Consider the following 15,570-nt stretch of genomic DNA (forward strand, 5'->3'; position numbering starts at 1 on the left):
CAACCATGAGGCACTCTGGGCCATCTCTGTAAAATTGTATTCAACCGCAATCTGTAACCTCATGACCTGGCATATCTCCCAACTCTACGATTACCATCAAGCAAGGGGGCTAACCTTGGTTCAATGAGGAGTGTAGGAGGGCATACCAGGAACAGTGCCAGGCATACCTAAAAATAAGGTGCCAACCTGATGAAGCTACAACATAGGACTACTTGTATGCTAAACAGTGGAAGCAGCAAATGATAGATAGAGCTAAGTGATTCCACAGTCAACAGGTCAGATCAAAGCTCTGTAGTCCTGCCACATCCAGTCGTGAATGGTGGTAGAAAGTTAATGGGAAGAGGTGCCATAAAAATCTCCATTTTGCATATCAGTGCAAAAGGCATGACTGAAGCATTTGCAACCATCTTCAGCCAGAAGTGCCGAGTGGATGATCCATCCTGGCCTCCTCCTGAGGTCCCCAGGATCACAGATGCCAGACTTCAGCCAACTCAATCCATTCCTTGTGGTCTCAAGAAATGCTGCAGCAAAGTCTATGGACCCTGATGACATCCCAGCAGTAGTATTGAAGACTTGTGCTCCAGAACCAGCCATGCCCCTAGCCAAGCTGTTTCAGTACAGCTGCAATGCTGGCATCTATCTGTTGCTGTAGAAAATTGCCCAGATAAATCCAATCTGGCCAATTACTGCCCCATCAGTCTATTCTCAATCATCAGAAAAGTGATGGAAGGTGTTGTTGACAGTGCTATCAAGCAGCACTCACTCACCAATAGCAATGGCTATGGGCCCTGACAATATTCCAGCAATAGTACTGAAGAATTGTGCTCCAGAACTAGCTGTGCCCTTAGCCAAGCTGTTCCAGTATAACTACAACACTGGTATCCACCTGACAATGTGAAAGATTGCCCAGGTATGTCCTGTACAGAAAAAACAGGACAAATCCAAGCCGGACAATTACTGCCCCATCAGTCTACTCTTGATCATCAGCAAAGTGATGGAAAGTGCCCTTGACAGTGCTATTAGTGCGCATACTCAGCAATAACCTGCTCATTGACACTCAGTTTGGGTTCCCCAAGTCCACTCAGCTCCTGATCTAATGACAGCCTTGGTCCAAACATGGAGAAAAGACCTGAACTCAAGAGTGAGGTGAGAGTGATGGCTGTTGACATCAAAGCATTTGACTGAGTGTGGCATCAAGGAACAGGAGTCTTTGAGAATCGCGGGAAAGCTTTCCAATGAATTGAGAAATACCTATCTCAAAGGAAGATGGTTGTGGTTGTTGGAGGTCAATCATCTCAGACTCAGACATCACGCAGTATCTTCAGAATAGTGTCCTTGGCCCAATCATCTTCAACAGCTTCATAAATGACCTTCCCTCCAGCATAAGGTCAGAAGTGGGGATGTTTGCTGATGATTGCTGATAATGATCAACACCATTCGCAACTCCTCAGATACTGGAGCAGTTGTCCAGGCACAGCTGAAGGTAAATGCTGAGCTACTCAAATCCAAGGGAAACTTGAAACAACTGCCACAACTGTTTTGCAATTTATATAAATTTCGAGATGTGTGTCTTGAATTCTGTAATAATAAGACCACCGAGTCTTATGGGTTTCTTACTAAACTAAATTAAACCTTTATTAATAGAAGAAATGATTTTAAGCACAGACATAGATCTACAAATTACTCCTATGCTAACTTCTAAATCCCTTGTTTAATCTAACTCCAGTTAAACTTTCATTCAGGCAACAGAAAGACACACAGATTTTAAAAGACCCAGGCAAAGAAATATGATACCCTGAACAATCCAATTCAAAGTGAATTTTCTTAACTTCAGTTCTATGTAGACAGCAGCTTGAGGTTTAGATGCTGGAGGCTTTTTCATACTTGTTTTAGATCTTAGAATGCCCTTACACACAGCCTTTGCTCCTTGATACATATTTTCCCTTTGAATGCAATTTCCCATTGTTTCACTAGGTCTTTGGACTTTATCTCTAATAATAAAAATCTTTCATAGTATCAATTTTACCAGTAATCTTTGGGAAAAAATAAACACACTGTTTCTTAACTTCTCATGGCTAGGTGGAACATTTCACCCCTTTTTTTGAAGTCAATCTAGCCTGGTTTATTTAAAAATGCAAATGTTCCATTTACACCTATATTTACCTACTTAACACTTATCTTCTGTTATATCAAAGCCTTCAGTCCAGCTGCTTTTAATTCAATTAAGTCACACACACACACACACACACACACACACAGATATAGACACAGACCCCACTATTATCTACAATAAATTCCAATAATATGAAAATTATTATATCTTCCTGGTACAGTCCATGTCCAAATGCATCAAGACCTGGACAACATTCAGGCTTGGCATAATAAGTAGCAAGTAACATTTGTGCCACACAAGTGCCAGGCAATGACCATCTTCAACAAGAGAGAATCTAACCATAACAAAAACAGAATTACCTGGAAAAACTCAGCAGGTCTGGCAGCATCGGCGGAGAAGAAAAGAGTTGACGTTTCAAGTCCTCATGACCCTTCAGCAGAACTAGGTGAATCCAAGGAGAGGGGTGAAATATAAGCTTATATTTCTGCTTCTATTTCACCCCTCCTTGGATTCACTAGTTCTATTGAAGGGTCATGAGGACTTGAAACGTCAACTCTTTTCTTCTCCGCCGATGCTGCCAGACCTGCTGAGTTTTTCCAGGTAATTCTGTTTTTGTTTTGGATTTCCAGCATTCACAGTTTTTTGTTTTTATATAATGAGAATCTAACCATTTGCCCCTTGACATTCAATGGCATTACCATTGCTGAATCCTCCACTATCAACATCCTCACGGGTTACCATTGACCAGGAACTGAACTGGACAAGCCATATAAATACTATGGCTACAAAAGCAGGTCAGAGACTGGGAATTCTGTGGTGAGTAACTTACCTCCTGACTCCCAAAGCTGTCCACCATCTACAAGGCACAAGTCAGGAGTGTGATGGAATACTCTCCACTTGCTGGATGAGTGGAGCTCCAACAATACTCAAGAAGAATGAAACCATCCAGAATAAAGCAGCCCACTTGATTGGCACCCCATCCACTACCTTCACCATTCACTCCACCACCAATTTACACACTGCTGCCATTGTGCAACCTATAAGATGCATTGCTGCAACTCACCAAGGCTCCTTTGCCAGCACCTTCCAAACCCATGCCCTCTACCACCAGGAAGGACAAGGGCAGCAGATGCATGGGAATGCAAGTTCCCCTCCAAGCTACAGATCATTCTGACTTGGAACTATATCACTGTTCCTTCGCTGTCACTGAGTCAAAATCCTGGAAATCCCTTCCTAACAGTACCGTGGTTATACCTACATCACATGGGCTGCTGCGCTTCAAGAAGGTGATTCACCACCACTTTCTCAAGGGCAACTCGGGATGGGCAATAAATTCCCACATCCCATGGGAGAATACATTTTAAAAAAAGTTTTCATTATCAGGACTACCAAATCAGCAGGTTTAGCTAGTGCTACCTGTATAAATGTTGGCAGAATACAAATATTAGTTTGTCATGCCCACACAACTAAAGCTGAAACAAAGTTTCAATCCTGAGCCCTTTGCAACCTAGGAGGACAAGGGCAATGGAAACACCACCACCTGCAACTTTTACTCCAAGCTACACACCTTCCTGTTTTGGAAGTATGTCACTGTTCCTTCACTGTCATTAGGTCAAAATTCTGGAACTCCCTCCCTAACAGCACTGTGGGTGTACCTACACCACATTGACTGCAGTGGTTCAAGAAGGCAGGTCACCATTACCTTCTCAAGGGCAATTAGGGATGGGCAATAAATGCTCACTTTGACAGTAAAGCTCACATCCCATGAATGAGTAAAAAAAAAAATATTAATCCACGTCCTTGCATCACTTCACCCACCATCATCACAAATACCACCTCTACCTCATCCCCAGCATATACTCATATCCTGCTTGCACTTTTCATTGCTGCTTCTCATGCCATCCTTTTCTCATCTGATTTCAATTGCTCATCTTGCCCCATAAATTATCACTACTTCCCAATTCACAAGACAATTACTGCATTTCATAGTTTCCTCATTCTCATTCCATGTTCCTTCTTCTGCCTTTCATCTTATACACTAGATCAGAACTATCACACATCCTCACTAGCCAGTTATGACTCTTCTCTTCCTTTTTTGCAAGAGAAGGCAGTGCAGCATGCCACATTGATTTGTGAAACCCTGGATAGGGAATATTGCAGGGAGCTTGGGACCTGTCAGGGCACATAAATCTTGAGCATTCCAATGGCCTGTTAATGACACATCTTTTTGTGGCATGCCTGTTGGTATATCTGCTCTGCTGAATGGGATGTTCAAAGATCACCACCAATCCTGGTAGGAGGGGTTGTGCTTGTCTGCAAACAGCCGTCTTTTGAGGTTGCCCCCAGATTGGAACAGTGAGGGGATATTGGAGGCTTTAAAATTGAAGCATCATAACAGATTCCTGAGTAGAGGCACTGACTTGCATAGTCATCTTCTTCTGATTATATATATTGAATGAAACTATCTCCAATTTATAAAAGATTTGGCCAGACCTTGAGGTACCCTGATGACTCTGCTATCTATCTTCAGCTCAGGGACAACCAGTCAAAGCAGCAAAGCACAAGGCTCTCTTATTCTGGCTGTTTTCATCCACCTTAATTGAGATGCACTGACTGGCCCTAACAAAAGTTGAATCTGTGATCTGCCTGATTGCTTGTGGGTGGTTGAGTCTGATACCCTTGAGATGTACCCCATTGCAGTCTGGAAGTTTCCAAAGTTGAGGGGGTTGTTTCTATTTACTGTCCTGCTCACCAGTCAGCAGGTCTACTTCCAGGAGGCTGCAAGGTTCATTCTGCCTGGCCAATCTCAACCTCTTGAGGCATTGCTCCTCAGACAGGTCAAAGAAGGTGACCCTGGGTCTGTATACCATGTGGACTGGGTAAAACCTCCTGTGAGGATGCACTGAGAGTCGCCTGAAGCTCTTGCTTCTTTAAGTTTTCTGATGCTGCTCTTCCTTCTTCTTCCTCTGCCTCCTGTATCCAATACAGTACAGCAAAGGCAGTGACTATGCTTAGTATTTTCTGTCTGCTGGTGGATAGGGATGCAGAAAAAGCAGAGATGTCCAAAAAAAATAAGCAATAACAAGCTCACAGTTCAAAATAGCCATTTGCAGCACCTGCAACTAATCTGAGTTTTGGACATGTCCAGAATCTTATTATGTAGAATTCATTGAAAATTTTGCTGATGGGTATGAATTCTGTATTCTCCCAGTAAACATCACACTGGGTCCTAATTGCATTATTAAATCCTGTTTTACAGAGGGATTTTTTTCATTTATTCTTTCATGGGATGTGGGCATTGCTGGCCAGGTCAACATTTATTGCCATCTCTAATTGCCCTTGAGAAGGTGTTGGTGAGTGGCCTTCTTGAACCATTGCAGTCCATGTGGTGCAGGTACACCCACAGTGCTTTTAGGAAGGGAGCTGCAGGACTTTGACCCAGTGTCATGAAGCTGTTAATGTATATAATATTATTTTTAAATAGAGGTTTAGTCTGTGGGTGTGTCTATGTGTGTTTAATTCGATTAAAGCCAGCTAGTCTGGGTGCTTTGATCTATAGTAGTTTTGAGATGTAAACACAGAGGTAGAGGACATTTGCATTTTGTTGAATAGAGCATCCAAAGAATGTAAATGAAATCTTGCATCTAGCTAGGAGACACCAAGCAATTATGTTTATATTTCTAATAAAATTGGTACTATGAAAGGGCTTTTATTGTTAGAAGAGATGGAGTTCAAAGGACCTGATACTACAATGAGAATTTATATTCAAAGAGAAGAGTTGGGTATAACAGAAAGTAGTTTTGTGTGTGCAGGGCAGAGGCATGTAACATCAAAGCAGCTGTAAGTCTACAACTGTCTGCAAAGGAAACAAAGTGAAAGGGACCTCATTTCGAATCTGTAAAATGAAAATGCTTTGCCTGGTGTCTGCTTAAAGTCTATGGGTAGTTGTTGCCCTAGTGGAGATTAGTTTGGGAATTTTTTTAAAACAAAGTTATGATAGTAGTAATTTGTAGCCATGTGTATATGTTTAACTTGTTAAATGTCTCATGTAATTTGGTATGAAAACCTCTTGAGAACTGGTGGTCTTACTCATGTATTGAGAGCCTCATCTCAAACATAGCACTAGAAAATAGTTTATGACTGTTGTTTAAAGTTTCCCTCTGGAATTTTAAATAACAGCCTTTACCAACTGCTGTGTCATAACACCCAGCAACACTGAAGGATGGTGTGTGGACTTGGAGGGGAACTTGCAGGTGGTGGTGTTCCCAGGCATCTGCTGCCCTTGCCCTTCTAGGTGGTAGAGGCCACAGGTTTGGAATGTTCTATCAAAGGAGCCTTGCTGAGTTGCTGACGTGCATTTTGCAGTTGGTACACACTGCTGCCATGTGTTTCGATGGTGGAGGGAGTGAGTGTTTAAGGTGATGAATGGGGTGCCAATCTTTTATGAAGAGATATTAATGTCTATAATGTTATTGGAAATTATTTTTAAATTGGACTTATAGTAGGGTCTGTGTTTGAGTCTTTGTGCATGTCGGTGTGTGTGGTTAATTGGATTAAAGCCAGTTAGTCTGGGTGCTTTGATGTATAGTAGTTAATTTAGATAAATGTAAGGAGTAGAAGGTAAAGTGTAAATTTGCATTTTTTAAATGAACCATTCAAAACAATCAGTGAAATCTTACACCTAGATAGAAGACACCAAACAATGTGTTTATTTTTTTCATAATAAAATTGGTAGAATGAAAGGGCTTATTGTTAGGAGAGGTAAAATTTTAAACCTAGTAATACAATGGAAAATTTACATTTTCAAAGGGGAAGCTAGGTATAAGCAGAAAGGAGTTTGTGTGTGTCAGTCAGGGGCATGTAAGATCTAACCAGCCTGTAAGCCTACAAATGTGTATGGAAATTGAAAGGAACCTCATTTTGAATTTGTATGGTCAAATGTGCTTTGCTTGGTGTCTCTTTAAATTCTATGGGTTACTGTTGTCTTGGTAAAGATTTACCTGGGAGTGATTAATTTGTGGATTTGTTTAAAAGTTATTATAATTGTAATTTGTAGACATTTATATGTGTTTAATTTATTGTTAAATTAATAAATGTTTAATTTTGTTTTATATAAAAAAAAAACCTCTTGAGGCTTGGTGGTTTTATTCCTGAATTCAGAGCTGCATCTCAAACATACCAATTAAAAACGTAGGTTATGACAGTTGTTCAATTTTCCATCTGGGATTTAAACAACTCAGCTTTTACCAAATGCTGTTCATAACAAAAATACCTCTATGACAAATCAAACAGTTGCTTTGTCCTCTATGGTGTCGAGCTTTTTGAGTGTTGCTGGAGCTGCACTAATCCACGCAAGTGGGGAATGTACCATCACGCTCCTGACTTGTGTGATGTAGATGGTGGGCAGACTTTGGGGAGTCAGGAATTGAGTTTTTTGCTGTAGAATTCACAGCCTCTGACCTGCTCTTGTAGCTACAGTATTTATATGACATGTCCAGTGTAGTCAATGGCAAACCTCAAGATGTTGATACTGGGAGAATTCAGTGATGGTAATATCATGGAATATCAAGGGCAGATGGTTAGATTCTCTTTTGTTGAGATGGTCATGGCTTGGCACTCGTGTGGTGTGAATGTTACCTGCATCTTATAAGCCCAAGCCTGAATATTGTGTAGGTCTATTGCATATGCACATGGACTGTTTCAGTAACTGTGGAGTCATGAACGGTGCTGAATATTACGCAATCATCTGCAAACATCTCCACTTCTGACCTTATGATGGAAGGAGGGTCATTGATGAAGCAGCTGAAGATGGTTGAGCCTTGAACACTACCCTGATGAACTCCTGCAGTGATGACCTGGGAATGAGATGATTGACTTCCAACAATGAAAACCATCTTCCTTTATGCTAGATATAATTCCAACCTGTGGAGAGTTTTCTCCCTGATTCCCATTGGCTTCAGTTTTGCTAGGGGTCCTTGATGCCACACTCAGTCAAATGCTGCTTTGATGTCAAGGGCAGTGACTCTCGCCACACCTCTCATGTTCCGTCTTTTGGCCATGTTTGGACTAAGTCTGGAATGAGACCAGGAGCTGAGTAAACTTGGTGAAATCCAAGCTGAGTATGGGTGATGAAGTTATTGCTGTGTAAGTGCCATTTGATAGGACTCTCGACGACCTGTTCCATCACTTTGCCAGTGATTGAGAGTAGTCTGATGGAGTGGTAATTGGCCAGGTTGGATTTTCCTGCTTTTTGTGGACAGAACACTCCTAGACAGTTTTTCACATTGCTGGGTAGATGCCAGTGTTGAAGCTGTATTCGTAAGACTTCAGTTTGTCTCAGCATGAGCTTCGCCCCTGCAAAGGTCTGCTACTACTAAAATGCTGGCAGACTGGAACAGGTTGACTTGGGGCCAGTATGTATACTTAGCTCATTTTAACCTCACGCTCACCCCTTTTGTGACCAACTGGGCGATAGAGTTAAAAGCGGGGGCTTTTTGAATAGATTGTGTTGTATTTAGTAGATTCCAGTAGACTACAGAACTTGAGGCCATTGAGTTGCAAGTGGTCCAGGGTGCATGTACAGGATTGCCCTGTGATTTAACCATCTGCCCCCGTCCCATTTTATGTCTACCTAGAACGCTATTTGCCCAGTAGTGCTACTGCATTTCTTGGGGTGCGATCTGGGAAATTGCTGGGAGGCTTCTCGTGCTGCAGCCCATGTGTAGCAGCACTGTACTCCTTCCATCAGCCACAAGGTGGAGAAGGAGCCCCAGGAGAGGTGAACTGGAAGAATGGAGATGTACATTCAACTTCTTTCTTTCATTGGGCAGAATTTTCTGCCTGTCGGTTGGGCGGGCCCGACCCAATCTCCAGCGGGCGGGGAGCCGATCCCTGCCAGAAAAGCGGGCCGCACCGCCATTTTACCGCCAATTGGCCATTGACAGCTCGGCGGGCCTGCAGCTGATTTTGCTGTGCCCCCGCCTTCCTGAAAATTTAAATGGGACGGGATAACGTCGAGGGTTTCACCTGATGTCATCCCGCGTCAATTTACACGTCAGCGAGCGGGCCCCACCCTCTGCTCGCTGACGGCAAAATTCTGCCCATTGAATTGATTAATAACCCCCTCTCCAACACAACCCCTCTTCCCCCCCATTCTCACCCGCACCTCTCCACCCCGATCCCATGATCAGCCATGCCCCTTATTTTATTTCCTAAAAGTTGATCATCCTGAAGTGGTCAGGAAGAAGGAAGCTGATTGAGTAGAAGGAGCTTGGTTTGAATTTGGCACTGAAGTGTATTTAATTTGAAACTACTTTCATTTATTTGCGTCTCTAAGATCTTTGAATCTAGTTCCTATGACCTGGTAGTAAAACAAGTTATGTAAGACTTGCAGGGCTGGAACTAAATATATTTGGCTATGAAATTTCCAAGTGATACAGCAATGGAAAAAAATGGAGGAGAGATGACCTTACTAATTAATGGTGATTTTACTATTTGCTCTCCATAGCATTATGCCAGTATCCCCTGTGGCCAGTGTTGCTAGCATGCAAATAACAGGAAATATGTTGTAGTATGTCATTCCATTTTAATATTCCTGCCCTTTTTAGGCAGTTGCCTTTATATGCCAGCACCACTTGCGGTAGACACTTATGTTAGACATGGGCAGAATTGTCTTAGATTTGCTCTAAGTGCAGTAGCAGCATGAAAGAAGTGGTTTTACCTGATGGTCACAATGACTGGTTTTCGTGCCTTTTCGCCCCATTCCCAGTGCGTCCTGCCTCATTAATAATGCATGCATGGGAAACACTCTGGATTGCTGGCCTCTTATTTGCCCACCCCACCATCACCTCAGGCCTTCAGTAATCTGGGAACCATATTTAAAGTGCACTGCTGCACAGAGCTAGCACTCTCTAAGGGATCAAAAAGTCAAAGATGGAAAGTCATCACTGCCAAAGTGAGGAAACATGCTACCCCCAAATTTAGCGATTGCCTCCCTTGGATGCCTACTGGACGCAGTGAAGGCCCGTCGTGAAGTCCTCAACCCCAGCTCTGCATGAAGACCAGGAAGCAAGGTTACCAGTCGAGCTTGGGAGGTGGTGGCAGCAGTGGTCAGCGCCAATGCCCTGCAAAAGAGGACAGCCATCCAGTGCCGAAAGAGGATGAATGATCTCCTCTGTTCCACAAGGGTAGGTCACTCTTCTCATCACTCTCAACTCACACAATCACAAACCCATCACACATCCCCTGGATCTCATTCACTGCCAGTTCGAGGGACATCACCATTCACTCTCTCACACACAACTGCATCTGCCCTGCAGATCTTATCATCCCATCCATGTCAGCACTCACATGCCAGGCATCCTTCTCACCTGTCCCAGCAGGCATTGTGTTTACACTCTCGCCATCTGTATTCATGCAGGGCAAGCTGACACACAGCAAAAGGGAGAGGTAGCAGACTAGTGGAGGAATGCCTGACATCAAGGCCCTATTTGAAAATAGAGTAATCCAGCTGGCCGACGACGATCTGGGCCATTTCTGTGCTGACAATGGTGGTGCGATGGCCTCATCGTTGGCATCCTTGCCTTCGAGGACCTCATCATTGTTGACCCCTTCAACATCCTCTTCATCAGAGGATTTGTGCAGCTCCTCCTTCCCCTCCTCAGCCAGGTCCTCCCACCGTTGCACTGCCAGGCTGTGTAGCGCGCAACAAGCGACAATGATGTGCGACACCCTCTCAGGACTGTATTGCAGCACACCACCGGACCTGTCACGGCACCAGAACCTCATTTTCGAAATGCCTATCGTTTGCTCTAGCAAAGTCCAGGTCACAGCGTGAGCCTTGTTATACCATCACTCTGTTGCAGTCTGAGGCTGCCGCATGGGCATCATCAGCCACCTCCTCCGTGGGTAGCCCTTGTCCCAGAGGAGCCAACCCTGCAGTCTCTCTGGACCCTGGAAGATGTCAGGGACCTGAGAGCTGCTAAAGATGTAGAAGTCATGGACTGTCTCTGGGAATCGTGCAGAGACCTTTAGGATGCATTTGTGGTGGTTGCACAGCAGCTGAACATTCAGTGACTGGAAGCCCTTGAGTTTGACGTAGTTGACTGCTTGTTGCCACAGAGACCAAGTACCACTTGAGTGCAGTCAATGGCACCCTGCACCTGTGGAAAACCAGAGATTTGCTCAAATCCCAGAGCTCTTGCTTCCTGGCGCCCTCCACATCCCCGGAGCAGCGTGTGCCATACGTGACCAATTAGTTCCCTAGACACGTGTAGTCTTCAGTGGCACTGGTTCTCAGTCATCTGCTGGAATGACTAGCACGATCTATAGTCCCTGGGTCTAGTGAAGTGCTTAGGAGCTCACTGTGGATCTTCAGCTGCGTGCAGGAGGCCCTGCCGCCCCCTCATTTTGAGGGAAGTGCTCCTCTCTTTGCCGAGCCAAGAGCCTCCGCCGCTTTCTTCTTTTCTGCTCCCTGTAAGCCATGAGACATACCGCTAAACCATCAGGCTCCATGATCCTGATGTTCTCCTCCAGAATCAAAGAGAGAGACACGTAGGTTTGGTGTCCTAAGAACCTCTCTTGGTTAAGTCTGAAGGCCCTTTCACTCATGCAGGAGAGTGCTGGCCACCACTTGGATAGCAAGTGTGTAGTGCACTCACTGACTATCTGAACTCCCACCCACCTCTGCCCCACTTCACTTGACCAATTGGCAGCAGCTTTGGCCACTGCTCTGCTGTGTTCTCAGCTCAGCCATTTTCCTAACCCACACTGCAGGGCAGCACTGTTAGCTTGAACCATAATGGACACTGGTCCACACTGTAATGAAGACATTGCAATGGTCTTTGAGTGCCTGCAACAGTGACTGCACCATGACCACCTTTCACAAGGGGATTCTACAACTTGCCCAGTCACCCAATTGCTCTGCTGCCCCCAAGAACGCACATTAATTTGCAGTCTGTGCCCAAGGATTGAAAAATTCTGAAGCATTTGGTGGCACTTTCATGCCTTGCATTGCTTGAGTGGACAGAAAAGCTTCAGAGGCCTGACTCCAAGCATATCAATGGAGCTGCAGCTGAACGGGCTCAGCTGTGGAAGAATGCTCTTTTGACAAGCTTTTCCAAGTGCGTGGCCCCTTCCCTTACCCCACCCACCAACTCCCCCACCCACCCCAGCATGTGCTTGATTACTTCCTTCAGTCTGAGCTGCCTTGTCCCCTGGCATGTGCTTGTGTACTTTCTTCAGACTGTGCTGCCTTTGCACCCCCTCCTTCCCCCCTCCCCCCTCACTAGAGCACTCGCCCTGGCACCGCACTGAAAGCCAGCTGGGAAAAGGCAACTTGCCTGTGAATGCTCGGTGCCTCTTCCTTGTTGCCCTAACGGAGATGCTTGCGAGCGCTGCGCAAGGTTGTGTGCACTCAATTCCAAGTTCCCCTCGAGGTTCAGGTCACCAGGTACATGCCTTTTAAAGGCAGTCGTGAAGCACGCCATTCCAAAATCATGCTGACAGGGGTGGTAAATTTCACATGGAGGGATGATTCTGGTGAGTAGAGCATATAATGAGATACTAATGTATTGAAATTAGGTTCCCAACGTGCAGCGGTGGCAGATGCAGCCCACCATTGACAGGTGGAGCAGACGATTGCAAACTGGTTTCACAATGGTGTGAAACCAATTTTTGGGATTCTCACCATATTGTACCCCCTGCCCTCTATGATGCCCAACGCCAGTGCACAATTTTCTTCCCCCGTTTGTTCAGAATGACTACACAATAAAATCAGCTATGGATAGGAAATCTTTTATGCACGGTGAGGCTCACATAAATTCTGTCTGGTCGGGGTTAAGAAATAATAAGAAAAACCTGTTACAGTGAGAGTGCATTATAGGCCATCATGTAATGTGAGAGAAAGTGAAGATGGCATTTTTGGACAATTCTGAACAGTGACAAAGTTGAACTGATAAGTTTTACTATGTTAAGTAAGTTGTGTAATGACAAAAATGTGTGGTCAAAATTGGGCCAGATGGTATGCAATCCTGAACAGTGACAGAAGGTAGCAGAAGGACGAATCTTGACTTTTCAAAATTCTTTAGAGCCTAAATCAAAGGACTGATGACTATAGGAAATGTTACATCTCTATTCTATTCTGAAAGGGGAAAGGGACACATTAAATAACTATTAACTGGTTAACCCTACATCCTTAGTAGAATAACTAGGGACTATAATTCAAGATAAAACAAATGAATTCTTAGGTTATTGACTGATCCAAGAAAGTAAACACTGTAAAAGATATGTCATGTCTGACTTATCTAAGTAGAATTTTTTGAGATAATCATGGCAAGTGTATTACATGAATAGATGTTTTGACTTCCAGAAAGCATTTGACAAAGTGCAGCATCAGAAATTGGTTGAGAAAATCATAATCTTTGTTTATAAAGACAGACTCAAAGTGTGGTTGTAAATGGATATTCCTTGGCCTTACAGGTTATGGAATGATGGCTATAGCTATTGAGGTTCCTCAGGGGTCTCTGTTGTGACCAATTTTGCATTGCATAGAAGGTTCAGGTTAGAGGCAAGCGATGGTTGAATAAGTGCACAAATGTAATTCAGTCCCTTTCTAAATTAATTGATTTTATCCTTAATTTTAAATTTATGTTATAAATTTCACATTTATAATCATAACTTTTTCTGTAATTTGTTGTACTGTGATTACATCCTGTGGTCATAATACAGTGCCTCCACTGGAGGGGATATGTAATTATTATGAGATGTTCACATAAGCAGTTTCCTGTATAAATTGTAAAAAGTATGTAGTGGTAATGGAAAACATCGACAGGAACTGTAGGGATGTAAGATATTTAAAGGTATTATTAATCTATCTCCTGTAGTGTTGTAGATGGGGAATCAAGATTATAACTCATGATTTTAACTTTATTTGCCTAGTGGATGGACAGTTAAAATCAGCTTGCTGACTTACCTGCTGATGTTCCGTGCTGATCTTGCCTTCATCAATTTATCCTGCTTTTTTGAGCAGGCAGCAAGGACATCTACCTGAAGCCAGTGGGGTCCTTTTTTAATAGGCAGTTCAGGATCCAAATGCTATTGCACTCTAACAGCTGGGAAGGCAATGGTAAAGGATCCAATGGCAGAAGAGGTCAAAACAAGTAACTTCTCTTGATTGTGGAGTCAGGAGAACCAGTTAGGCCACATTTGGAATTCTCTGTTATTTGGGTTTCTCAATGTGAGGACTAAATTTTCCAGCATGATAATAGGAAAGGGTTATATGAGTTACAAGGAAAGTATGGAGCAATTAGGACTCCATGCTCTTTAACAAGTGTTAGGCAAACCACATCTTCAAGAACTGCATTTTTCTTTTACAATTTTGAAGAATGCTGCATTATTTGGAAACCTAAATTTCTTTTAAAAAGGTCCTAAATTCAAGCACGCCTTTTCAAAGATATCATTTAACCAGCATGGTACTTGAGGAGGAGAGCTATTTGCTTATTTGAACTTAAATGGCTGGGGGGCAAAAAGCTGTTTTAAAGGCAAAATCCCTGGTGATTTACTGGTAGATGAGCTTTAAGTTTTGAACTTTTTTTTTTGCCTCATTTGGGAATGAACCAAGAAGGGGGAGAACTGCCCAGTTCACACTCTCCTTGCCTTGCTTGAATACTGTGTAGCTATCAGTATTCTGCTAGGAATCCTTGTCTCAGTGGAACTTGCCTGTATTTGGAAACACGAGAAGCTGAAATAGGAAGGATTGACCTGGCTGTAGTCTCCTCCATGCTGAAGCTCCATTGGTGAAAATATCCAGATGAGAGATGTATCTTCACAAGAGGGTGGTCCAGGTTGACAGCAAATCCTACAAATGTTATCCTTTTTTAAAAAACATCTTTTCTTCAACTGCCCATCTCTGCAGAGATCCTATTTGTGTGTGTGTGTGTGTGTTTATGTGCGCTGGGGTATTTCAAAAGAGTTAGATAATTTCACTTCCACATTATAAATGTTGTGGTAACCAGTTCTTGCAACTTGTTTTAAAAATAAGTTTCATTTTATAATAAATCAATCATTCTGAGTTTCTTGAAAGAAGCCTGTCTGCCATCTAGAAAGCACAAGTCAGGAGTGTGATGGAATAATCTCCACTTGCCTGGATGAGTGCAGCTCCAACAACATTTAAGGAGCTTGACACCATCCAGAACAGAGCAATTTGCTTGAGTTGCACCCAGTCCACAAACATCACTCCCTCCACCACGGATTGTTACATCAACAAGCTGCACGGACTCACCAAGGGTCCTTAGACAGCACCCTCCAAACCCATGACATCTACTATCTAGAAGGACAAGGGCAGCAGACACATGGGACCACCACTACCTGGAAGCTCCCCTCCAAGTCACTCACCATCCTAACTTGGAAATATGTCGCCGTTCCTTCACTGTCGCTGGGTCAAAATCCTGGAACTCCCC

General features: G+C 43.5%; 1 protein-coding gene across 1 annotated transcript in view; it reads left to right on the top strand.

Moving 5' to 3' along the window:
* LOC121284673 (ly6/PLAUR domain-containing protein 1-like) overlaps positions 1-15,570 on the top strand; it is a 38,642-nt gene that overhangs the window by 8,750 nt on the left and 14,322 nt on the right. The gene's annotated exons all lie outside the window — the stretch shown is intronic.

This window comes from Carcharodon carcharias, chromosome 12 (genome assembly GCF_017639515.1).
Source record: "Carcharodon carcharias isolate sCarCar2 chromosome 12, sCarCar2.pri, whole genome shotgun sequence".
NCBI classification, from domain to species: domain Eukaryota; kingdom Metazoa; phylum Chordata; class Chondrichthyes; order Lamniformes; family Lamnidae; genus Carcharodon; species Carcharodon carcharias.